A 26,625-nucleotide genomic window follows, 5' to 3' on the forward strand; every position below is an offset into this window, starting at 1 on the left:
GTTGGAAATGTTGGACAGTGGGGAAGAAATCCGCTAGCTGATTGGGTGCACCTCCAGGAATTGAAGGCTTGTGATTGGCTCTTGTGTCCAACATTTTCCAACATTGTACGGACGATCCTTCGCCAGCTGGCGTTCAGGTCGCAGTCTCCACTGGAGGCGTGGGTTCAAATCCCACTCCTGACAGTTCCTCCTCTGGAGGAGAAATAAGTTTTCATTTAAAACGCTGACTGATCTAACCCAGACCACAAAATCCAATTGAATGATTTCATCTGTTATGATAATATTAAAGGTAACAGCTGAGACGTTAGACAAAACTTTCAGGGGTTCTTCCTGTTTTTTCTTGTCACTGTTGCCCTTAAGGAGGTTCAGTCTCTGGCTCTGATTGGATGACGTCACAGGCTGCTGTCAGGTTAGGGATTTAAGTCCGGAATTTTGTCTACCATTCTGGAATCCTGTCTACCATTCTGGCATGGATGGATGTCTATTCTGGTATGCTGCCGCTCGTTCTAGATTTCTGCCTTTCAATCTGGAATGATTTCTTTCATTCTGGAATGCTTTTCATTCCAGAATGCTGTCTTGCTGACTTTTGTCCCGGAATGTTGCCTTCCATGTCGGAATGCTGACTTCCATGACTTCACAGGCCGCTGTCGGGTTAGGGGTTTAATTCCGGAATTTAATTCCGCAATCTGGAATGATTTCTTTCAATCTGGAATGCTTTTCATTCCAGAATTCTGTCTTGCTGACTTCTGTTACGGAATACTGACCTCTGTTCCAGAATACTGACTGTTATTCGGGAATTCTGCCTATCCTTCCGGAATACTGATGTCTATTCTGGTATGCTGCCACTTATTCTAGATTTCTGCCTTTCATTGCGGAATTTTGACTTTCATTCCGGAATGCTGTCTTTCATTCTGGAATGGTAACTTCCATTCCAGAATACTGGACCTCATCTCAGGGCATCACAATAGTCAGAATGATTCATTATGTGGTGACCATGAATGCAGATGAAAACTCTCATCTCTGGCTCAAGACTTGTTGAGATAGCACAGAGACACTCTCAGTCTGTCCACATCAGTGTCAGTGAAGATTTCAGATTGTTTAAATAGAGAAGCAAGAAAACAAGTCAGCCTTATCTTTCACAAAAACACATGACAATAACATGTGAGAAAGAGAGTTTTATGTTCAGTGCTCCCCCTGCTTGTTGGGACAATTGTAGAGCACCTTCCTAATAAAGTAAACAGCGTAGAATGGACAGTGAAGGCTTGTAGTCTCAAACCACCATGTGATCGTGAACACAGCCGGCTTGGAAGCAATTCAACTTGTGCCATGTTGGCACGTGAGTACTTGCTCAGCTGTCAGCAACTTTCTGTGATAGCTGTCTGTCAAACGGAGACTCTGGTCGGCGCAGATTTACCTGCGAATGAAATGGAAAACAAGTAAAGGAGTGCCAACACTAATCTGGACAGGACAAACTGGACAAGACCATGCACTCATGGACAGAACCAACCTGGGTCGTCAGACTCTTCATCGTTACCTTTTGCCGGTTGTTGTGGCCGAGTGGTTAAGGCGATGGACTAGAAATCCATTGGGGTTTCCCCGCGCAGGTTCAAATCCTGCCAACAACGGTTCTTTTCATCTCCAAGATCACTTTATGCCCCTCCATCGTTTACACTTAACAAGTCTGATGTGTTAACAACGAGCTCTATGAAAAAGTTCATCTTGACCAGTCAGAGTGCTGCCATTTATATTGACTGTCTGAAGACCAAACCCTGGCACAGTCCATCTGACACTTCCAAAAACTATCATTTTAAAAACGCTGGACCGAGAGCAACTGGTGTGCAATGAGGAGGCAAAGGATAAAACGTCCCAGCACATTTCAAACCCAGTTTCACCCTGAGGCAGAGACTGCTTCACCTTAAGGACAAAACACCTGGGAAAGGCAGATCTCAAGGTACTACAATAGTCAGAATGATTCATCATGTGGTGACCAGATGAAAAATCTCATCTCTGGCTCAAGACTTGTTGAGATAGCATAGACAGACACACTCTGAGTCTGTCCACATCAGTGTCAGTGAAGATTTCAGATTGTTTATTAAGTGTTCATCCTTGAGCTTTTCCAAACTTGTTGTGGACAGCATGCTTTTCATGTCAGGATGGCCGAGCGGTCCAAGGCGCTGCGTTCAGGTCGCAGTCTCCACTGGAGGCGTGGGTTCAAATCCCACTCCTGACAGTTCTGTTTATTTCCTCTGGAGGGGAAATAAGTAATCATTTAAGACATTGACTGACTTAGATTCTAACCCAGACCACAGAAGCCAATTGGATGATTTCATCTGATATGATGAGACATTACACCAAACCTACAGGGGTTCTTCCTGTTTTTTCTTGCCACTGTTGCCCTTAAGGAGGTTCAGTCTCTGGCTCTGATTGGATGACATCACAGGGTGCTGTTAGGTTAGGGATTTAAGTCCGGAATTTTGTCTACCATTCTGGAATCCTGTCTACCATTCTGGCATGGATGGATGTCTATTCTGGTATGCTGCCGCTCGTTCTAGATTTCTGCCTTTCAATCTGGAATGCTTTCTTTCAACCTGGAATGCTTTTCATTCCAGAATGCTGTCTTGCTGACTTTTGTCCCGGAATGTTGCCTTCCATGTCGGAATGCTGACTTCCATGACGTCACAGGCCGCTGTCGGGTTAGGGGTTTAATTCCGGAATGCTTTTCATTCCAGAATGCTGTCTTGCTGACTTCTGTTCCGGAATACTGACCTCTGTTCCAGAATGTGTGCTTTTCGTCCAAGGCGCTGTGTTAAGGTTGCAGTCTCCACTGGAGGACAATCCTGAGACAGAAACTGGTACACCCAAAGGATAAAACTCCCAGGGAGAAACACAGCGATGTCATATATGCAGTCCAGTGCAGTGAGGAATGCTCTTATCTGTACATTGGAGAAACTAAACAACCACTCCACAGGAGAATGGCTCAGCACAGGAGAGCCACCTCCTCAGGACAAGACTCAGCTGTTCACCTCCACCTCAAAGAGAAAGGACACTCCTTTGAGGACAACAATGTTCACATCCTAGACAGAGAGGAAGTCAAGGAAGCCATCTATGTTAAGCTGGAAAAACCTTCTCGAGGTGGTAGCCTCATCTTTCTACCACATACAAAGCAGTGATTTCATCCATTCCCAGGAAGTTTCACTCCAAGTCACATGCTAACAGCAAGAACAATGGGCTGTCTACCAGCAGTCTCATAGTTGTTAGCCAGTCGTTAGACACACCTGGCACAGGCAGCCAGATCATCACAGGTAATTATGGAAACATTTAGTGCTATTGTTTGTGAGTTTTACCCAGACCACCCATTGAGGTCTGCAACCACCCACTGAGGTCTGCAACCACATATAAACCATGTTTCCCCACCAACAGTTAGAACCGATGAAGCTGCTTGGATGAGCAGCGAAACCTCTTCAGGAAAACTCTACAAGTCCAGACGCCTTGCTTCAATCTTCTCTACAAACATGCCAAAGCAAACAGTTTTTACCAACAATGTTACACACTGAGTTTTGAAGGTCTTAACCACTAGTCTTAAGTTGGAATGTTTACGACGTGTGAAAAATTGTAATTCACATATTACCCATAGACTCCCATGTTAAAATGTCCAACTTCACAGCAGAAATGAACATGTTTACAGCCTGGTACAAAAAACATTCTGCTCTCAAATGATAGGTTCTCTTCTAGTGTCAATTGTATGGGGGGGGGGGGGTGAATTGTTTTTACAACTCACTTGTTGTAATTCAAAGTCAGCTTTATTGTCAAATCTGCTATATGTGGTGGACATACAGAGAATCGAAATTGAGTTACTCTTCACTCCATATATAACATATAACTAAAAACTTAAGATAAATATAAAGTGTAAAAAAATGTACCTACAATGAGGGGCACACAAAATACAAGGCACAAAATAAAGGCACAATGCAGTGAGAGTGCAAAAGATGTAGGGCAGAGGGACGCCGATGATCCTCTCAGCTGCTCTCACTATGCGATGAAGCGTCTTCCTGCAGGTGGCGGTGCAGGCTCCGTACCACACAGTGATGCAGCTGGACAGGATGCTCTCAACAGCCCCTCTGTAGAAGGTGCACAGGATGGAGGGAGGGGCTCTGGCTCTTTTGAGCTTGCGGAGGAAGTAGAGGCGCTGCTGTGCCTTCTTGGTCAGGGATGCAGTGTGGTTAGTCCAGGAGTGGTCCTCAGTGATGTGCACACCCAGGAACTTGGTGCTGCTCACCTGCTCCACAGCAGCACCGTCGATGGTCAGAGGGGTGTGCTGACTGTGTGCTCTCCTGTAGTCCACAACCATCTCCTTTGTCTTCTCCACATTCAGGGAGAGGTTGTGGTCTCTGCACCACTTGGCCAGAAGGTGCACCTCATTCCTTTTTCCATTGTTTCATCTCCACCGGAGATGAGACCCACCACAGCTGTGTCGTCCGCAAACTTCACAAAGATGTTGGAGTTGTGTGTTGGCGTGCATTCACGGGTCAGCAGAGTGAAGAGGAGGGGGCTCAGCACACATCCTTGGGGAGCCCCGGTGTTCATTGTGATGGTGCTGGATGTGTTTCTGCCGACCCGCACTGTCTGAGGTCTCCCGGTGAGGAAGTCCAGCAGGCAGTTGCACAGCAAGGAGTTCAGCCCCAGCTGGTCCAGTTTGTTGATGAGCTGCTGTGGGATTGTATTCAGACTTAAAATTACGCATAATTATGAGCATTGGCGCTTGAGCGACAGACGGTTGCCATATCACAGCACGAGTTTCCTGCTTCCACGATCGCCCGCCCCCCTAAACTCCGCTAGTGCTACCCCTCTTTGTCCGTATTTTGAGTTTTGGCGGACGCAACGCTGCCAACATGTCGGCGATCAGAGTGTCCCAGAGCCTCCCACCGAGCTTCAAAGCGGCTCTTCAGAAACAAATGGGCGATGTCACGGAAGCTCTGTCCATAGTTTTTACTGTTGAACTTAAAACACAACATGACGAGGATGGGATTCGAACCCACGCGTTCAGAGCACAATGGATTAGCAAACCATCTTTGAAGAAGAACTTGTTTCTGTCACAGCTTTTGCCTTAAACATAAGCATCTTGTTTGAAGACAAACATTGAAGGCCAGTTTTTGGAGTAGTTGTTTGGTTTCTCCACCCTGCTCTACCACTGAGCCACTGCTGATGTTAGCTTCCCTTCTGGACTGCTGACTTGCCAGAATACTGACTGTTACTCCTGAATTCTACGTATAATTCCAGAATACTGATGACTATTCTGGAATGCTGCTGCTTATTGGCACAGAGGCAGCTAATAAACTGAAAGTTGTACCTTTTTCAGATGACATGGTGAGGAGGAGAACAGAAGATCTCTCAGCTGACATTCAGGCACAGCTGCTGGATAGACTGCGATCATGTAAGAAATGTTCCTTTCAGTTGAATGAATCGACAGAGCAGAGCATCTCCAGTGCTGCTCAGTTGATAGTTTTGGTGTGCTATCCCTGGAAAGGAGATATTTTGGAAGACTTTCTGTTCTGCAAGTTATTGCGCAGATAAAGTCTGTCAATCCAGAGATTAAAGCTGCTCACTGTATGCTGCTGAACATGAGGATCACTCTGAGGGGCGATGGCTGTCGCAATGGCTGCAGCACAGAGACTGTAAAACTGTACCGACCAGCTCAGAGGAGAAGAAGAAGGAGCAACATCACATCAGGAAGGCCCTGCAAACCTGTGGCTATCCCAGCTGGGCTCTCATCAAGGCCAAAAACAAGACCCACAGACAACAAGACAAAGACAACAACTGGCTGATAAAGAACATTGTCACTGCAGAACTGAAGAAGCTACTCGGGGGAGTGTTGGTCCCACTTAAGATTCAAATTTAGGGTGTTTTCACACTTGCTCCCTTTCGGCCCTCTAAACGAACGCAGATCGATGACTCAGGATTTTTTGCTCTGTTTAACTCTAACTCTATTTTCCCTGAATGTGCAGTAATTTACCCAGAAAACACAGGAGAAAGCCGACATTCTGCTTCAAGTGAAAACTACCCAGAATTCAGTGCAGTGGACCTGGTGTGAACAGAAAGAGGACTAAATTACATAAAACCAGTGACCCTGACATGATTTGAACATGCAACCTTCTGATCTGGACTCAGACGTGCTACCATTGCTCCATGAGGTCTGTTCACAGCTTCTGCTCTTCCAAGGACTCAGTTTAGCATGACATGATTAGCTTGATGTTCATATATGTGTTACACATTATTACTAGATGAGCTGCAGTGAAACATCCAAGCCACCACGTCCCAGCACATATCAGAGATGCAGAACAGATGGAACAGTCTTATGGAGTGATGGAGGCCATGAAGCCTCCTAAAGCTTTGAATGGAGCTGAAGTCATGATGCACTGACCTTTCTTTTTATATAATGTCTCATAAGTATTTGTTATAATATTGCCCCAAAAAGTCAGCCACACTTGTGTGAAACCAGCCTGTCCAGTTAGGATCAACACTGATTGTGAATCAGTTTCAGCTGCTGTTGTGCAAATGGAACAGACAACAGGTGGAAATGAGAGGCAGTTATCAAGACAGCCCTATAAAGGAGGTATTTGTTATAATACTTTAATAAATTATGTCTTCAGCTACTTTTATACTCATTATTAATCCCAGATTAAGGTGTCATTCAGGAGAGAGATTTAAATTCTATCTTTATGTAACTTCTCCTTCTGATACACTCTGATAGTTATTCAGTTACAACATGCTGACTGGAAATCTGCAAAGTGAGCCCTGGATTTTTAGAGAAAGTAGAAAGGACACCAGTATTACTGTCCAAACAAAAGGTTCCACTGAGATTTGAACTCAGATCGCTTGAGTCAAAGTCCAGAGTGCTAACCATTACACCATGGAACCTGCTTCTTGTGGATCTTCTCCTCCTCTACCTGGCTGACTGTCAGCAGTTTGACATTGGTAAAGATATGTGCAAAGCAAGTCATACATTCTCAGACTCTGGATTCCACTCTGGATGACATTAGTGGCAAACTGTTAAAATACAGTCCTTAATTTAAAGTGCACTTACCTGCATAGTGTGCTAAGCAAGCTGCTAAAATATGCACTGTCACTTTCATCTTTCAATTCTGAACATTTGTTGGTATGTTTTTTTGAGGTTTTTCACCTGATCTGATCTGATCTGAACCTGATTCTGACACTACAAGATTCAATAAAGCAAAGCAGAAATAAAGCGATGACTGAGTGGAGTCCAGCTGACCTTCAGTCACAAAGAGTCATCCTTTCAAGTGGAAACACTGCAAAACCATATAACACTGGACAATGTGTCTAGAGAGAGTCTCTGTTACACAAACTGCCATATGCACCAACACAGATACAATGGTGCCGGGTAAAGAGGCAAAAATACCCACTGGACCACAGTGTCGCCTGAGGGTTAAGTGCATCCAAAACCTGCTCACACTGCAAGATCTGTGTTCAGGTGTGTACAGTGAGTTGCTGTTAAACTCTTCTTAAGGTGACAGCTGCATTTGCAGACTGAGTAAAAGCACATTCAGGGATTTTTCTACTAAATATTTGATGTGTACAAATGATTATTTTCTACCTACATTTCTCACTGTTAATGTCATTTTAAAACATGTTCTGGTCATCTGGAGTATTGTTGCTTCCACCAACACTAAACACATTTATTGTAAATATGTAGCTCATGATAGGACCAACAAGGCAAAGTTTAAATGTTGCTGTGTTAGACATTTACAAGCAGATCACAGTGAAGATGAGTCTGATGGCGGACTGCAGGAGTCACCGCCTGTACCGTTCCTGGAGCAGCAGAGTTTTTTAGTGTTATCATTCCATAGGTCATCATGCCTTTACACATAATAAACCTATACTTATTAAAGCTATTTATAAATGATATTATGTATTTATTGTAAAACATTTATTATAGTTTCCTGTTAAATATTCCTCGGTGTCAGTTTGATATTACATCCTTGAACCAACCAATAAATAAATGTCCCTGAGACGGACCATTATTCATCTTGAAGAGTTCAACATGTGTATTATTACACTGCATCTTACAAAAGATAAAAGATGATATTTATTTCAGAAGAGACTGATTATTCTGTGCATCAGACAGAGTGATGAGCAGCAGAGGCAGAGGATGAGGAGCCGCTCTTTAGAGGACACTGAGGTGGCTCTTAAAGAGCCGCTGTGGTTTGAGGAGCCGCGGACACTTCAAGCTCTCTCTCCGTGGATGCAGCGGGCCAGCTGGATGTCTTTGGGCGTGATGGTGAGCCTCTTGGCGTGGATGGCGCACAGGTTGGTGTCCTCGAACAGGCCGACCAGGTGCTGGCCTCCTGCAGAGCCATGACAGCGGAGCTCTGGAAGTAGTCAGCTCCATGTTTGATTATTCTAGATGCTTTAAGGCTGTGAACCCCTCACTGCACACTTTAAACTCCGTTCTCTCTGTTTAAACACTGTCAGAGTTCAAACCTTCGTAGGAAATAAGTCCAGTATTACAGAATGAAACCAAAGATCAAACCTGTTTTCAGCAGCATTCTGCATTCTGGAGATGGACTGACACTGGTCTACGGACTATCCGGACCAGAACTCAATGAGCTGTAAGAGAAAAACAAGGTGAGAGGTGAACTGGTTATAGGAGGGACCACTGTAATGCAAACATGTGATTTGCTGATTCTGGTGTTTTTAGGTTTTGATTTAAATTTCACAAAATCATTTATTTGCATTCAATTATTTTTGATTGTAACCATATATAATTCATACTTCTGTCTGTGTTCTAAGAGTCTTAAAAATATGTGGTTTCCTTTTTATTTACAGTGTGCATGTCATGTGACTTATGAACGTACAGTTTGTGCATATATATAAACAGTTTGATTTCCAGGTTGATGCAGCAACAGCTGCTGCTCTGACACCATTGTTCATGTCTTCCTCTCTGCACTGTGTTAACACACCTGAATGCTGCAGAGCATCTTCTTCTTTCCTGCTAAATAAATAATGGCCCTGTGGTCTGGTGGTGTCGGTTCACCATGGACAGTGATGGACAGGAGGACAGGAAGGTCCGGCTGCTCTCAGCTGGGACCTGTGTGTGTCTGGGTGCACACACACCTGCAGTCTGCCCACAGTTACTGACGTAGCCACTCCGTCACACCCCAGCTGACACATGACCGCACCAGGTGGCTGCTGCTATGACAGATGGTGGTTGTCAGCATTCCTTCCATTCCATTCGATTCCCCGACGGGGAGAAAGACTTTTACCACCAGATAGGAGGATACTGACCCTGTACATTGCTGCTGCAATAGAAAACATTTCCCAGTTTGGGATAAATAAAGTATTTGTTCTGTTCTGTTCTGTTCCACTTGTGTCTTGTGAGCTTTAGATTATATTATTTCTTGGGCTCTATGCTCTAAGTGTCTTAAAAATATGTGGTTTCCTTTATTTACAGTGGTGCATGTCATGTGACTTTACTTATGCAACATGTATGATAATGTTCTGTCTCCTCTCATTTCCAGACGTGCAGCCAAAAACATGTGCAGTGATGATATGTGACGGTATCATCATGGTCTCAGAGAGAAGAGCTGAGTGTCTGTTCTGATCTGTGGATGCTTGTGTCTCTTCTCCTCTGTAGTTTCTGCTTGTTGCTCCGTCACACGCCCTCTGCTGGTGAGCCGCGTCATTACACACAACCGCTCATGTAATGAGGTGAATTTATAACTTTTGACTTTATGTGGAGGAGGGATTGATTTTGGAATGAGGAGGCTGCAACCTGCGATGGCACCACTAGATGTCAGCTTTTCACAGCATTGGTGGTTCAGTGGTAGAATTCTCGCCTGCCACGCGGGAGGCCCGGGTTCGATTCCCGGCCAATGCAATGGCCCTTTTAACTGAGGAACATGTGAGGGGACATATATTCACCTTCACATCTATGCTGTTGTTCAGCATGTTGTTTTTATATGTGTTAACAGACCTATCTGACTTCTGTTAACATCACTGTGACATACACACAGAGGCACTACACTTCACAGACGAGCTTCAGTGGTACAGTGCACATCACATTTGAAACAAGAGCACTTACCACTTTCTAGTTTTCTTTCAGTTTTTGTCATGTCAACAGGCATAGTTGACAATAACATCCTCACCTACAGTGTAATACTCAGAGTTTTTCATGATATCATAACAGGACATAATACATCTCTGTACATTTCTCATCTGTATATCTGCATATCTTATGGTTGCTCTGTACATAGTCTTTATTTCTACTTTATCTATTGTTATGCTGCTCAGGACCTTGTTTTCATGCTGCTGCAATGGAATGGAAGGAATGCTGACAACCAACAAAGGACATCAAGGCATCACTCAACAGAAAGAAAACAGCCTTCTTGAGTGGAGACAGAGAGGAGATGAGGAGGGCCCAGGCAGAGGTGAGGGAGAAGATTGGAGAGGGCAAGGAGAGCTACAGGAGGAAGCTGGAGAGCCAACTTGCCCGGAACAACTTGAGGGAGGTATGGAGTGGCATGCGAACCATCACCGGCCACAATAGGATCTCTGACCAGCTGATGGATGGAGATCTGCAGGAGGCCAACCAGCTGAACCTGTTTTTCAACAGGTTTAATAGTCCACTCCCTGACCACCCTCCCCCTCCCTGTGATGCACCATTAACACTTGTCTATAACAACAATGTACCTCCTCCTCCTCCCCCTCCCCCTAACCATACTAACCAGTTTCACCTTCCCATCAATAACATCACCCTGCCCCCCTTACCCCACCTTCCATTAACAACCCCCCACCCTCCCCCATCAGATCTCTCTCTCTGCTCTTCTGTGTCCACAGTTACCATCACCACAGAAGATGTGAGGAGGGAGTTCAGTCGCCTACGACCGGGAAAAGCTGCAGGACCGGATGGACTCAGCCCCAGAGTTCTCAGGGACTGTGCCACACAGCTGTGTGGGGTCTTCCAGCACATCTTCTCCCTGAGTCTGAGCCTGATGACTGTCCCTGCCCTGTGGAAGACAACATGCCTTGTTCCTGTGCCCAAGACCAAACATCCAAGCACACACAGCGACTACAGACCAGTTGCTCTGACTTCACATGTGATGAAGTCTCTGGAGAGGCTGGTCCTGAAACACCTGCGTGCTGTTGTGGAACCATCGCTGGACCCCCTGCAGTTTGCTTACCAGCCTCGTATTGGAGTGGAGGACGCCATCATCTACCTGCTGCACAGAGCACACACCTACTTGGAGGAGGCAGGTAACACTGTTAGAATCATGTTCTTTGATTTTTCCAGTGCGTTTAACACCGTGCAGCCTGCCCTTTTGAATAGGAAGCTCCTGGACATGCAGGTAGAGACCCCACTGGTCACCTGGATCACTAACTATCTTACAGGTCGACCACAATTTGTGAGGCTGAGGAACACCGTCTCGGACACGATAGTGAGCAGCACGGGGGCACCCCAGGGCACGGTACTGTCTCCATTCCTGTTCACACTCTATACATCGGACTTCAGACACTGCTCACAGTCCTGCCACCTGCAGAAGTTCTCGGATGACTCTGCCATTGTGGGCTGTACCAGCAGAGGTCGGGAGGCGGAGTATATGAGTGTGGTGGACAGCTTCGTGGAGTGGTGCAGACAGAACCACCTGCAACTGAATGTCACAAAGACAAGAGAGCTGGTGGTGGACTTCAGGAAGCACCAGACACTCCCAAACCCGGTCAGCATCAAGGGTACCAACGTGGACATTGTGGACAGCTACAAATACCTGGGTGTCCACATTGACCACAAACTGGACTGGTCCACAAACACAGAGGCAATATACAGGAAGGGACAGAGTCGCCTGTATCTACTGAGGAGACTCAGGTCCTTTAACGTCTGCCAGACCATGCTGCAGATGTTTTACCACTCGGTGGTCTCCAGCGTCATCTTCTACGCTGTAGTGTGCTGGGGCAGCAGGATGAAGACGGCCGACACCAACAGACTCAACAAGCTCATTAGGAAGGCTGGCTCGGTGCTGGGAGTGGAGCTGGAGTCTGTGGTGGAGGTGACGGAGAGGAGGATACTGAGGAAGCTCCTCAGTATTCGTAACAACACGTCTCACCCCCTGCACGACACACTGCTGTCCTACAGGAGCACATTCAGCGGTAGACTGAGACTACCGAGGAGCAGCACAGAACGCCACAGGAGGTCCTTCCTGCCAGTGGCCATCAGACTGTATAACTCCTCCCCTTTCTGTAGGGAGAAGCGCTAGATAATCATGTCAGGCATCACTGTCATTCCCTCCACTGGTCTATATTTATGTTTACTTAGCACCTTACATCTCCATATTTGTATCCATGTATCATATATTGTGCTCATACTGCGTACTGTACTCTTATTTTGGATTATAGTGACACTTATACTCTGTACTTAACTGCATTTAATGTAACTTGATACCTCTGGCACAAGAATTTCCTTCGGGATTAATAAAGTTTTATCTTATCTTATCTCTTATCTTATCTTAGGTCATAGCAGCAGTCACCTGATGAGGTCATGTATCAGCTGAACTCAATTAAATTGAATTTTCCATCCAATAAATGCAGCAGAAATAGAAACAGTAAGGTGCATAACATTCCTCCAGGACATAAACCTTTGCATTTCAATATACCAAATTAAGTTGGATGAAACCCCCACATCGCTGGGCTCCTGTCTTCACAACGTGTAAGCTGCCCTCCTATAGGGTTAAAAAACACAAACACACAACACTCATGTTGATCCTGAGCATCACATAAACATGTGAATCTTTCATTAATATTGAAGTTCCTCCTTTGTTCTGGGAAACTTACAGAAGCTTCTTTGAGAAGTGGTTCAGCTGGGCCATGAACTTCAATGCAGCGGCTTTATATTCCTAACCAGAAATCTTTGTTCATAACTTTACCAATGTCAAACTAAGAAGAACATGTGCTTTGTGTTGTTCTTCCACTGACTGAAACATGAAAAAAAAGCTGTCACACATGGCTCGTTGGTCTAGGGGTATGATTCTCGCTTTGGGTGCGAGAGGTCCCGGGTTCAAATCCCGGACGAGCCCTCATCTTTGAACTTCAGTAGATAGGATGGCTGCTTCATGTTTACATTTACAGCACATAAGTTCATATTCCAACTTAGTCCCTGTAAACAGCTGTCTGCTCAAACTCTTAGAAGCAATCATTCTAGAACTGCACTGCACTGAGGACCAATGTCCAGGGAGAGCTGAGGAAGAAGTACAGGGGCTGTAAGGCAGGAGTGAAAGTAGAGGCTGCACGTAGACATTTTAAGCCAGTGATCCCCTCGGCAATAATAAGGAATGTCAACTCAGCTGGGCCATGAACTTCAATGCAGCGGCTTTGTGGTGATCTGCAAGAAGTCATCATTCACCTTGAAAACAGTAGTAGCACAAAACAGTATTGTTAGTTGTAGTTACTCTCACACAGAATTGAATGGCTATAAAGAAATGTGAGTTTTCATTTTACATTAATTAATTAATTACCAATTAATTAATAATTAATTGAATTTTTGCTCGTATCAAATGAATAAACTCCGATCTTTATTTACGGACTCCACAGCAAGATAGGAAACATTACAACAGCGAAGTCTCCTCCAGCAGATATTGGAAAGAATTCCACTCAGCCGAGAATCCGCGGTACGTTTAGTCATTGTGCTGCTTACGACCAAACGAAGCGCTGGAAGAACGTAACGTAGGTTGATTTGCACAGACACACATTTAAATGTGAAATTGTCCGGTTTGTTTATTTGTTTGTTTTTTCTGCTGCTGTTCTACAGTCTGAGTGAAAACATGCACTAGTGTGGGACATATTCCAGTCACAGGTTCATTTGCGCAGACACATGTTTTAACTTTAATAATCACTGATGTGACTTTTCTGAACTTTGTTTGTCTATTTTTCTGTTTAATTTTAATGTTGACATGCTTTGTGACCTTAGATAAAAACATTTGAAGGACAAAGTTACTTTAAATGTTTGCTTCATTATTATTTTGAAGCAGTTTGTGCCTCAATATTATCAATACATATTTCCATGGCTGGTTGGTGCCTAATCACCAGCTTAGCCTGTTAGAATGAAGTAGTTAACTTGACTGATGATTTGTCGGTATCATGCTAGAACACTGTGCCAATTTAGAGTCAAAAACATGTAAGTGCAACTGTCATGAATTAATCGTCAAATTAATCGTTATCGGCTAAATGCCACAATTAATCGTGATTAATTTTTTTGCCAATATCGCCCAACCCTAATCAGTATATATAGTAATAATATGAAGTAGTTGAGATTTCCTGTGGATTTTAACAGGTTGTTAAACTATTTTACCTACAGAAGTAAACACTTAATGACTATTTCAGAGACAGATTCAACAAAAACTCGGTGACAAACTAATTACAAGTGAAACAACAGTTTTGTCAAACATACTGGTGCTGCTACACTAACAGCCTCCATATCTGAGGCCTTCTCTCATTTACAGAGACAAAAAACTGGCAAATCCCATAGAAAAATGAACCAAACTGCTTAATGCAGATAATACTGAAACACTAAAAATACTAACTTACAAAAAGATGCATGTCCTTATTTTTATTTGCTTATAAAACTGCTGAATTCACAACAAACCTTGTGGATGTGTTTATAATGATGCCCTGCCTCATCTGCTGCATCAGTGTTTCCCTGTTCATATAATGCTCCACTGTGTCCTGACGTCCATCACATGTGTTTTATTCTTGCTGATAAGAATATGAGCAGGTGGCTGTGCACTGGCTCGGCGAGGCTGAAGCTAGCAGGCTAACAGGAGCTAACATGGCCTCATTACAACATGGGTTAATGCTGAAAACAACTCTAACTCTCCGTGTCTTTGTTAGAATCTCCTCATGTCCATTGTGTGTGGGGAGGCAGCAGAAAAGGCAACAACATGTCATCAGACAAATAATACCATCTACTGTAACTGGAAGTAAACAGCAGCTTCCTTCCAACTTTTCTAAGTTTCTTTAACATCAACCTAATGTCACCTGGGGCCATGTGACAAACAGTCAGGCTTCAGCATGAGCTGGACTTTGTGGGATGACACTGACGTTACCTCCTCCAGCGTCGACCAGCACTGACGGTTCTCTTTACGGTGTTTTACGCTCGCTCGAAGAAAGCCACTGGCTTTGTTAGGTCTGTTACTATAGTAACGGTATTGCAGCGCTGTGGTAACCAGGAAAACATGGAGTGGATTTCAGTGGTGAGGTTATTCTCTTACGAACTTAGTGGAACAGAGTTTTTCACGAGCAATCGAGACAGCATTAGGTGGAGTTTCCTACTCACTAAATGTGGGGGGGTCCAAACGGGCCGTTTTAAAATGTGGGGGGGACACGTCCCCCTCTGATATAATGGTAGCGACGCCTATGGATTTAGTAGTAGCCTAATCCACGTATTAAAGTACATCTGCATGCAGGTGGTCCCCTTACAATAGAACACGTTTATACCTTTTCCTTTTACTAAACAAAGTCATTTCAGCACGTTTACAGGTCTCCCCTGCTGTCTGTCACGTACGGCACAGTTCCAGCCCGATGCACACCCAGCAGCACAGACACACACGCAGGGGAGCAGGCACCCACCAGCAGACAAAAACGATATAAAAAAAATAAAAATACGAACGAAAATAAAATATATCGTGAAAATATGCCGACTGCTTCACTTCAATAAATCGCGACTGTATTGTTTCACATTAACTACACTTAAGCACTGGCTGTACCCCTGCATACAAGTGCTGCTTAGGCTAACACAGAGCCTTTACTTCCGACGTTAGTCCTCAGTGCAAAGACTTCTTCTCTTGAAGAAACAATATCAGTTCTAGAATGATTGCTTCTAGGAGTTTGAGCAGACTGCTGTTTACAGGGTCTAAATTGGAATATGAACCTATTTGGGTTGAAGATTATTCCTGTAAATGTAAACATGAGACAGACATCCAATCTACTGAATTTCAAAGATAAGGGCTCGTCCGGGATTTGAACCCGGGACCTCTCGCACCCAAAGCGAGAATCATACCCCTAGACCAACGAGCCACATGTGACTTCTTGCTTTTCATGTTTCAGTTGGTGGAAGAACAACACAAAGCACATGTTTTTCTTAGTTTGACATTGGTAAAGATATGTACAAAGATTTCTGGTTAGGAATATATAGTGTTGCTCCTGAAGAGGGACTTGAACCCTGGGCCCTCAGATTAAAAGTCTGATTTCCTGCAAGATCCACCCACAGAGATCCTGAACACATAAAACTCAGATTCCCAACCAGAATAGTAGCAGAACTGAAGACACCACTTGGAGGAGTGTCTTCAAAAACCAATCCTTGAGTCCAATGTACCAACCAGCACACAGTAAGTGAAACAGGCATGTCCACGCTTCAACAATGAAAACACAGATTGGCCATATGGGGATCGAGCTAATCGGTCGAGCCCTATTGATTAAATGATGTTATGATGTTATTCGGGAATTCTGCCTATCATTCCGGAATACTGATGTCTATACTGGAATGCTACTGTTTATTCTGGATTTCTGCATTTCATTCCAAAATTTTGTCTTTCATTATGGACTGCTTTTCATTCTGGAATGGTGTCTTTCATTCCGCAAATCTGCTTTTCATTCTGTTAGCTGACTTTTGTCCTGGAATGTTGCCTTCCATTTTGGAACGCACGCTTCCATGACATCACAGGCCGCTGTTGGGTTAGGGGTTTAATCCCAGAATTTTGTCTACCATTCCGGAATCCTGCCTATCATTCTGGAGTGGGTGGATGGATGTCTATTCCAGGATGCTCTCATTCTAGATTTCTGCCTTTCATTTGGGAATGCTTTCTTCCATTCTGGGATGCTTTTCATTCCAGAATGATGTCTTGCTGACTTCTGTTCCACTATACAGTGTTATTCGGGAATTCTGCCTATCATTCCAGAATACTGATGTCTATTCTGGAATGCTGCCACTTATTCTGGATTACTGCCTTTCATTCCGGAAATTTGAATTTCATTCTGGAATGCTTTTCATTCCGAAATGCTGCCTTTCATTCTGCAAGTCTGCTTTTCTTCCAAGGCGCTGTGTTAAGGTTGCAGTCTCCACTGCAGGACAATCCTGAGACAGAAACTGGTACACCCAAAGGATAAAACTCCCAGGGAGAAACACAGCAATATCATATATGCAGTCCAGTGCAGTGAGGAATGCTCTGATCTGTACATTGGAGAAACTAAACAACCACTCCACAGAAGAATGGCTCAGCACAGGAGAGCCACCTCCTCAGGACAAGACTCAGCTGTTCACCTCCACCTCAAAGACAAAGGACACTCCTTTGAGGACAACAATGTTCACATTTTAGACAGAGAGGAAGTCAAGGAAGCCATCTATGTTAAGCTGGTAAAACCTTCTCGAGGTGGTGGCCTCATCTTTCTACCACATACAAAGCAGTTATTTCATCCATTCCCAGGAAGTTTCACTCCAAGTCACATGCTAACAGCAAGAACAATGGGCTGTCTACCAGCAGTCTCATAGTCGTTAGCCAGTCATTAGACACACCTGGCACAGGCAGCCAGATCATCACAGGTAATTATGGAAACATTTAGTGCTATTGTTTGTGAGTTTTATCCAGACCACCCACTGAGGTCTGCAACCACATATAAACCATGTTTCCCCACCAACAGATCAACAACTGATGAAGCTGCTTGGATGAGCAGCGAAACCTCTTCAGGAAAACTCTACAAGTCCAGACGCCTTGCTTCAATCTTCTCTACAAACATGCCAAAGCAAACAGTTTTTACCAACAATGTTACACACTGAGTTTTGAAGGTCTTAACCACTAGTCTGGAATGTTTACGACATGTGTGAAAAATTGTAATTCACGTGTGTTATTACCCATAGACTCCCATGTTAAAATGTCCAACTTCACAGCAGAAATGAACATGTTTACAGCCTGGTACAAAAAAACATTCTGGTCTCAAATGATAGGTTCTCTTCTAGTGTCAATTGTATGGGGGGTGAATTTTTTTTTACAACTCACTTGTTTTAATTCAAAGTCAGCTTTATTGTCAAATCTGCTATATGTGCTGGACATACAGAGAATTGAAATTGCGTTTATTTACTAATTTACTCTTCACTCCATATATAACATGTAACTAAAAACTTGTGTAAGTGTAAAAAAAGGGAAATTGCTTAAGGCTGCTGCCACGCAGTGTCATACAATGACCAGCACTGGAGGCAATGTGGGTCAAGGACACACAACCCTGCTCTACCACTGAGCCACTGCTGATGTTGCCTTCCCTTCTGGATTGCTGACTTGCCAGAATACTGACTGTTACTCCTGAATTCTACGTATAATTCCGGAATTCTGTTGACTATTCTGGAATGCTGCTGCTTATTCCGGATTTCTGCCTTTCATTCTAGGACAAACAAATGAACTGCTTTGTGGCTCTGTGGCACAATGGATAGCGCATTGGACTTCTAGATAAACACAGGAGAAGTGATTCAAAGGTTGTGGGTTCGAGTCCCACCAGAGTCAAAGTGCCTTTTAACTTCCTGTGGCGCCGTCCTTCAGGGTGGATACAGCTCCTGTCCAGAGCTAGAAAAAAAGGACTGCACCCAGACATCCCGGAAAACAGCGTCTCTGCCCCCGGATTTGTGACCGTACAGGTGGACAGAGATCTGACTGGTGTGAGCTTTTGCTTGGCACAGAGGCAGCTAATAAACTGAAAGTTGTACCTTTTTCAAATGACATGGTGAGGAGGAGAACAGAAGATCTCTCAGCTGACATTCAGGCACAGCTGCTGGATAGACTGCGATCATGTAAGAAATGTTCCTTTCAGTTGGATGAATCAACAGAGCAGAGCATCTCCAGTGCTGCTCAGTTGATAGTTTTGGTGTGCTATCCCTGGAAAGGAGATATTTTGGAAGACTTTCTGTTCTGCAAGTTACTGCGCAGATAAAGTCTGTCAATCCAGAGATTAAAGCTGCTCACTGTATGCTGCTGAACATGAGGCACTGCTGGATCACTCTGAGGTGCGATGGCTGTCGCAATGGCTGCAGCACAGAGCTCAAACTGTACCGACCAGCTCAGAGGGGAAGAAGAAGGAGCAACATCACATCAGGAAGGAAGGAATTGTCACTGCAGAACTGAAGAAGCTACTCGGGGGAGTGTTGGTCCCACTTAAGATTAAAATTTAGGGTGTTTTCACACTTGCTCCCTTTCGGCCCTCTAAACGAATGCAGATCGATGACTCAGGATTTTTTGCTCTATTTAACCCTAACTCTATTTTCCCTGAATGTCCAGTAATTTAACCAGAAAACACAGGAGAAAGCCGACATTCTGCTTCAAGTGAAAACTACCCAGACTTCAGTGCAGTGGAGGAGTCTGAGAGCTCTAGTGGACCTGGTGTGAACAGAAAGAGGACTAAATTACATAAAACCAGTGACCCTGACATGATTTGAACATGCAACCTTCTGATCTGGACTCAGACGTGCTACCATTGCTCCATGAGGTCTGTTCACAGCTTCTGCTCTTCCAAGGACTCGGTTTAGCATGACATGATTAGCTTGATGTTCATATATGTGTTACACATTATTACTAGATGAGCTGCAGTGAAACATCCAAGCCACCACGTCCCAGCACATATTAGAGATGCAGAACAGATGGAACAGTCTTATGGAGTGATGGAGGCCATGAAGCCTCCTAAAGCTTTGAATGGAGCTAAAGTCATGATGCACTGACCTTTCTTTTTATATAATGTCTCATAAGTATTTGTTATAATATTGCCCCAAAAAGTCAGTCACACTTGTGTGAAACCAGCCTGTCCAGTTAGGATCAACACTGATTGTGGATCAGTTTCAGCTGCTGTTGTGCAAATGGAACAGACAACAGGTGGAAATGAGAGGCAGTTATCAAGACAGCCCTATAAAGGAGGTATGTGTTATAATACTTAAATTATGTCTTCAGCTACTTTTATACTCATTATTAATCCCAGATTAAGGTGTCATTTAGGAGAGAGATTTAAATTCTATCTTTATGTAACTTCTCCTTCTGATACACTCTGATAGTTATTCAGTTACAACATGCTGACTGGAAATCTGCAAAATGAGCCCTGAATTTTTAGAGAAAGCAGAAAGGACACCAGTATTACTGTCCAAACTAAACTAAAGGTTCCACTGAGATTTGAACTCAGATCACTGGAGTCAAAGTCCAGAGTGCTAACCATTACACCATGGAACCTGCTTCTCATGGGTCTTCTTCTCCTCCTCTACCCGGCCGACTGTCAGCAGTTTGACAAAGACTGAACACTTTGCATATCACTGTCCTCCATGAGGAGGCTGTCCTCCATGTCTAGATAAGGCTTGCTGTCTAGCAGCTGGGAGAAATGTCTTTTTGTGGCTGTGGCATTAGCCCAACATTGAATCATAAAGTTTATTTGTTGCATAACAGGAAGTGGTCTTGTATTAGGGTGTGACCCTCCTGAGAAGCAGAACCTCTCCTCTGATAATTGTCTCTCATTGGACAGATATGAAAATTAGCCTGAGCTATCCGGGCTCTACATGTTGTTACAGAGAATAATTCTGTGCAGACAGGTTAACTGAAACAGAGAGCATTGATTCAGGGTGAACTTCCTGTGTGTGCAGACAGTGGAGGTGGTTTCAGGTGTTATAAATTGGCATCCCCATGGTTCAGATGAAGAAGTGGTTCCAGTTCCTCACAGGTCCTGTGTTCAAATCCCGGACGAGCCCACATCTTTGAACTTCAGTAGATTGGATGTTTGCATTTACAGGATTAATCTTTATTCCAACTTAGACCCTGTAAACAGCTGTCTGCTCAAACTCCCAGCAGCAATCATTCTAGAACTGAGACCAAATCATCAACCGCAAGCTCTACTTCCGACTGTATCCTGGGGAAGCCACTCCACGCCTGTGTGGACTCCCCAAGATACACAAGGAAGGAGTCCCCCTCTGCCTCCTTCAGGTGATGCTTTATGGCCTCTGATGTCACCTGGAGATAGTGGAGAAAAAACAGACAAAAGAAGTGAAAGAGGAGCACGACAACTAGAACAAGAACAACAAAAAGTTTCAATTACAATTAGGAAAACGATCAGAAAGTTGAAAATGATGACACGTATGATCTCTGCCAGATCCCCACCTTTGACTCCTGGAGAGTCTGAACGAGCTCCTCATTGTCAAGTATATTCCCCTTAGAGTTAGAGAGAAGCTCAACAATGCGGTCCTCGATATCTTTCAGCTGATTGCGGTCAGCGTTGATGCGAACAATCAGCTTATTGCTCTGTTCCTCAAGATGTGGACTCTCAAGACGCACCACATCACTTTAAAGAGAGAAACAAGTTGCAGGGTAATTGTAATTTTCAAGGGTTTTGGAGGTAGAGAAAGGAGAAGAAAGGGGGGAAAAGAGAAGGAAAAGGGTAAAGTTGTGAATGTGAGTCTTAAAGTTTGGTTAGAATTCAATATCTGTCTTGTGTCTACCTGAGCAGTTGGTCCTCCAGGCCAGACTCAGTCACAGTGAAATTGATGATTGTAACTTTAATACATTTCTGGAAAACAGAAAAAAATGTACATGCCAAAAGACACATTTTACATCAATCGAAGCCAGGATCACACACACTACAATTCTAATGAAACACTCATTAATTTATGAAGATTTAACTGTCATGTCACTCTGCATCATCAGAGCCTTTGTTTTTTCTGTCTAACAAAAACGCTCCTCAGACTTATTCGGCCGTTACAGTCACCATGCAACCCCTGGTTTGAATAAACACTGGAGTAAACCCTTGCATTCACAGGGTCCTTCTGCTCTCCTGGCTGGTGTTGAACAAAAGGGCATTGCACACAGGTGTAGCTGGCAGGTGATTTAATGTCTGCAGAAACATGGTTTGATGCCAGGCGTTCATTATACTGCCCAATATGTAGCTTCAATGGCAGAAGGATTCACAAAGGTTCTTGTGTGCGATACTGTTTTTATTCCAAACGTGTGCTTCTTGGAAAGCACATAAATACCTATTATAGTTGATAGCCGTTTGGGATTTTGTGAGCAAAGGTTTGTTGAATGTGAATTCCAAGACTCCATAGTGACCTAACTGTCTCTGGTGCACACTTGCTGATGCCAAGTGTATTACCTACAGCATTCAAGGAAACATGATCAGACATGGAAACACAATAAAGAAGCAGTGAAAATATCTTAATTTAGTGCAAATTTGCAATGCTGAACGAGCTGGTTGGTGTCCTTTCTACTGTATGAAGGGAAGCTTGGTATTGTTGCGTTAGGTATGCTGGGGCGGGAGTCCAGTCTGTGACTTTGTCTCTGACTGTGTCTGAAAGGAGGTTCTATTTTCATAGAATACATATGTCCTCTGAATTAATTTACGCCACCTGATCCTGTGGGTCGATCATAAGAGGCCAGCGACGGTCTTTGGTTACCAGGATTCCATTCTCTGTAGATACAGTGTCACAGGGCAACCCTTCAGTGTTCCACTGGAGGATGTGTCGTGACCTTCCCTGGTCACCCCGGATTGTCAGATTCCGTCTCCTGTATTCAGAACATTGAGTGAAAGAAAATACCCTGGGTTTTGTAGTTTCGCCTTTTGCAAAAGGGAGAACACAGTGAACACAGGCCTTTCAGTCTGCTTCACTCCCGTCCATACGTGTTCTGCCCTTCCCTGTACACAGGCATGTTTTATTGAAAGTTGAGGTACATTTGCATAACAGATAAACAGTTCTTCAAGACCCTCGTAGGTATTTCCATATTGGGACATGTTGCCCCGTTATCCACACCTACTTATTATAATAATGTTATTTATGACTGTGAAACACTCTGTTTCCCTCCTATGTTGGATACTTTATCTTACGTCCACCTTCACCACAAAAAGGGCTCCAGTAATGTAAACATCCTCCCTAACTCTCTGTAAGGGTGTATGTGTGTGTGTGTGTGTGTAGAGAGTCCCCCTTTTTCTCTGAGTAAAAGCATACATACGAGTAAATATGTGCTCTGTATCATGTCAGCGCGTAGGTAACCTTTATATACTTCCACAGATGTCATATGGATCACTCAGAAAGTCGATCAGGCTGAAGGGGGAACTGATGGGTATGTTTAGCTTCTGACACTGCTTAATCCACTGGGGAACAAGAGTAAACAGGGTATATGGTATTAGCTGTTACTGCTTTTTCACAATATGTTTCTAAAAAAAAAAAACTCTAGACCAGGCTCACATTGGCCATGCCAGCTGCACACTTTATCACAGAGGCCCTAAAGGTTTTAAACCATCCCATCACACTGTACCTACCAGCTGTCTATGGTGGGAAGTGAAGGCTCCATAGTAGGCAATGCAGGCAGCTGCAATGCATACATTTCCCACAACACTGTTGATGTCCTGCTCAAGATTTGCAAAATTTTTTTCCCAGCGTATCTGCTGTCCCCCAGAGCAGAAGTCAGTTTCCCTGCTCTGTCCTGTCGAGCCTGTGTCAGAGCCATTTTGTAGGTCCTTCATCTGATCCTCCACCTCCTTAAGTTGTTGTTGCTTTTCCCTTAGTGTTTTCTTGGTTGTATCCAGCTCTGCCTGCGTAGGTAAGGGTAGCGGGAGAAGAGTATGCAGACCAGTCACACAGAGCGGTGCATGGCAGATGAATAGCCAAAGTGACAAAGGAACAGACAGCAGACTGTGAAGAAATATTGCAAATGTGCATGTGTATCAGTAATAATAAACTGCACTCTTTATGACTGACCTGTGCTTTAACCACGTTTTCTCTTTCTTTGGAGTAAAGATCCATAGCTATGACCCACATGCACAACGACCCGCAAGCTTTGGACAGCCTTCTCCACCTAAAAGCAGCACATGATAAAGTATTACACCCAGCACACTGAAACAAACTGTGTCAAATTCCATCTATTTTTTCAGAATATATATCATTAAATCTACATAGCCTACAGTACAGTGGATAAAGGATGTAAATTACATTGCCATTCCAATACTGACATTATGACATTTACTACAAAACTGCCCAAGTGTCTGAACTCTAATCTTTTTTTACTTTAAGTAAAAGAAAAGATAAGAGAAGTTCTGTTGATAGATCCGATAGATCATGTCCGAATGTTGGACATGAAATTCAAACAGACCTTCTCAGGTAGGAACTCAGAGTTGTTGATGTATTTTGCAGCTTCAGCAGGATCTGAGGTTTGCTATTATCCTTGTCATAGTCTGTCAGACGCCTAAGGAAATTGAAATCTCCCAGTAATTGCTTGGCAGAGCTCCAGTCTGGTCTGTAAAAAATAAAGCAATATTAGTGAGAAACTCTGGAAAAAATGGGGAGGTCAAAAACGGTCAATTCCCCTTGTTTCTTCTGATCCCCTCCCGAGTTGGTTTATGAGAAAGGAGCGGATAAATTCTGGTCTCAAGATTACAATTTATTGAACAATGAGGCAGATTCTGAGTCACAGAGCTCTGGGTTGTTGACCACAAAGAACCAAAGAAGAACAACACAAGAACAGGACAACCAACACAACGAACAACCACACAGCAACAACGAACAACGCAACAACAACTGGACATGGAATTCACACATTGATATACCACATGGGCGTTCCTGCCTGCCGGCCCACAGGGGCATCTACTATCCCCCCTGCAGACCCTGGGTCATACAGCGAATAGACTATTAGTGTTTATTCCCTAATAAGGTAAAGCTCCAATTCCTCAAATCTCATAGGTTGTGAGTCCGATCTAGGGATGACCATAACATGGGGTACTCAGGAGAAAAACACATTCCTTTAGAATCTGGCTTTTATCAGGTCAGAGGTGCTGCTGTCCTTAGTCTGAATTTATGACCATCTCGTACCAACCGGAGCTCCAGAGAGCAGAAAAACAACTGATCTCATCTGCCACAGCCTGAACTGCAGAAAAAAGTTATATGACAAACTATGAAATTACTTCTTAATACATTCAGTATTCTCGAATTACTTTGATTTTCTATAAAACTTCCTAACACATAAACACTTATTAAGTGATAAACACATTTAAACATGAATACTTCATGTTAGGGGCACACTCCTATATATCTGAACACACACTGCAGAATCAATTCTTTCACCCTACACTAGACAGGCTGATTTCACACTGTGGCCAGATCAACCTGTCTCTGGCAACAGATTAAGTACCACAGGCTTCTGAACTGCTGTGATCTCCAACCTCACCTTTATTTCTAAGATATTTCAAAGGGTGGCTGCAAGTCAGTCCACCTACAGCACCGGTCTGAAGTGTTCCTGGATTCAACAATAATCTGTTAAATATCACAGACCAGAGTGAAATCAAGTCCTTTTGAGGCAGAAATAAGCCCCTGGACTCACTGTGGGGCCACAGTCACTTTTTGATGAAAACACCAGTTTTTGAGGTTTATTATTTTAAAGGGGTCTTCATGGTATAAATGTGCTGGCTGCATCATAAGTTCTTGTTATTTAATGATAGTTAATTATAACTTCCTGGACCTGCAGACTCTTTGTCTTCATATGGGCTGAATGAAGGGAGACTAGCACAGATTTGACATGTGTGACTTCCACATGCTTTCCTACCATGAATGGAACAAGTCAAGCAGCACATGATGTGTTTGTGTAACACTGGAGATGTTAGCTGTACATGTGCAGAACAAAGACATGACCCACAGCAGACCATCATGTCCTTCTGATCAGTTTATTGAGTCTGTTTGTGTCCACTGCTTTCAGTCTGCTGCCCCAGCACACAACAGCAAACAAAATGGCACTGGCAACCACAGACTCATCAGCAGCAAGTTAGGTGATATTCAGGCCTAAAAAAATCCTTCAAACTTGGCACACATGTATAAGGCTGTATGTATATTGTACTGTATGTACATGTATATTCCTGCGATTGAGTCCTGTGAATTTGGTGCCTGTGTGTCAAAGTATTGCTGAGAAATTGCTGGAAATACGGTAAATCAGGTTTGGCTTTTCCACATTCAAGCCTGTGCCATTCAGACACAGAATGGCCAAACCTCCAAAATTGGCTCAGAACTTAATGTTCTGAGCCCTGGACATGTTTGCAAAGTTTCATGTCTCTAGGCCACTCAGTTAGCTACTTAGCTTTAGCAAGTGGCTAATGAGCTGGAACAAACATTTTGTCACTCAGTGGTGGGAGTTGAACAACATAGTCAAATATCAGCCTGACATTCCTAGAAGAAGAGAATTTTTCTTCATTGGAAGGAGGCCTGAGGTGTGTCACAGAATTGCTGAGTTAGTGCTGGAAATCATGTTTGGATCCCTACAGGGTCTCTGTAGGACCCAGAGGACAGAGAGTCCCACAGTGCAGACAGGCCCCCCTCTCAAAGGGGGCAGGCAGGACATCTGGCCGGGGGAGAGGGAGGGGCCAGGTGGAGGGAAAGACAGTGCAGCAGCTCATTCTGCTGCAGACAGAGGGAGAGAGCAGACCATTCTGAGAGAGCTCCAGCAACTGTAAGTTAAGCTAGTTTCTTCTTCATGCTAATAGCTTAGCATAGATCCCTGTGCAGGTCAAAACAGCTCATATTACCATGTACTTTTATACAGCTTCAGTGATTTGATTCTGCAGGATCTGTAGCTGTAAAAT

At 43.8% G+C, this 26,625-nt stretch overlaps 8 non-coding genes across 8 annotated transcripts; 5 read left to right on the plus strand and 3 right to left on the minus strand.

Moving 5' to 3' along the window:
• Positions 1–1,543: 1,543 nt before the first annotated feature.
• trnas-aga (transfer RNA serine (anticodon AGA)) lies at positions 1,544–1,625 on the plus strand. Its single transcript has one exon. It is a non-coding gene; the product is annotated as a tRNA-Ser (tRNA).
• Positions 1,626–2,147: 522 nt separating this feature from the next.
• trnal-cag (transfer RNA leucine (anticodon CAG)) lies at positions 2,148–2,230 on the plus strand. The gene has a single exon. It is a non-coding gene; the product is annotated as a tRNA-Leu (tRNA).
• Positions 2,231–6,843: 4,613 nt separating this feature from the next.
• trnaq-uug (transfer RNA glutamine (anticodon UUG)) lies at positions 6,844–6,915 on the minus strand. Its single transcript has one exon. It is a non-coding gene; the product is annotated as a tRNA-Gln (tRNA).
• Positions 6,916–9,824: 2,909 nt separating this feature from the next.
• On the plus strand, positions 9,825–9,895 carry trnag-gcc (transfer RNA glycine (anticodon GCC)). The gene has a single exon. It is a non-coding gene; the product is annotated as a tRNA-Gly (tRNA).
• Positions 9,896–13,010: 3,115 nt separating this feature from the next.
• trnap-ugg (transfer RNA proline (anticodon UGG)) lies at positions 13,011–13,082 on the plus strand. Its single transcript has one exon. It is a non-coding gene; the product is annotated as a tRNA-Pro (tRNA).
• A 2,923-nt stretch (positions 13,083–16,005) lies between these two features.
• Positions 16,006–16,077, minus strand: trnap-ugg (transfer RNA proline (anticodon UGG)). The gene has a single exon. It is a non-coding gene; the product is annotated as a tRNA-Pro (tRNA).
• A 2,382-nt stretch (positions 16,078–18,459) lies between these two features.
• trnar-ucu (transfer RNA arginine (anticodon UCU)) lies at positions 18,460–18,551 on the plus strand. The gene is given in 2 exon segments: positions 18,460–18,496; positions 18,516–18,551. It is a non-coding gene; the product is annotated as a tRNA-Arg (tRNA).
• A 1,632-nt stretch (positions 18,552–20,183) lies between these two features.
• On the minus strand, positions 20,184–20,255 carry trnaq-uug (transfer RNA glutamine (anticodon UUG)). The gene has a single exon. It is a non-coding gene; the product is annotated as a tRNA-Gln (tRNA).
• Positions 20,256–26,625: the final 6,370 nt, after the last annotated feature.

Source organism: Parambassis ranga, unplaced genomic scaffold (genome assembly GCF_900634625.1).
Source record: "Parambassis ranga unplaced genomic scaffold, fParRan2.1 scaffold_27_arrow_ctg1, whole genome shotgun sequence".
Taxonomy (NCBI): domain Eukaryota; kingdom Metazoa; phylum Chordata; class Actinopteri; family Ambassidae; genus Parambassis; species Parambassis ranga.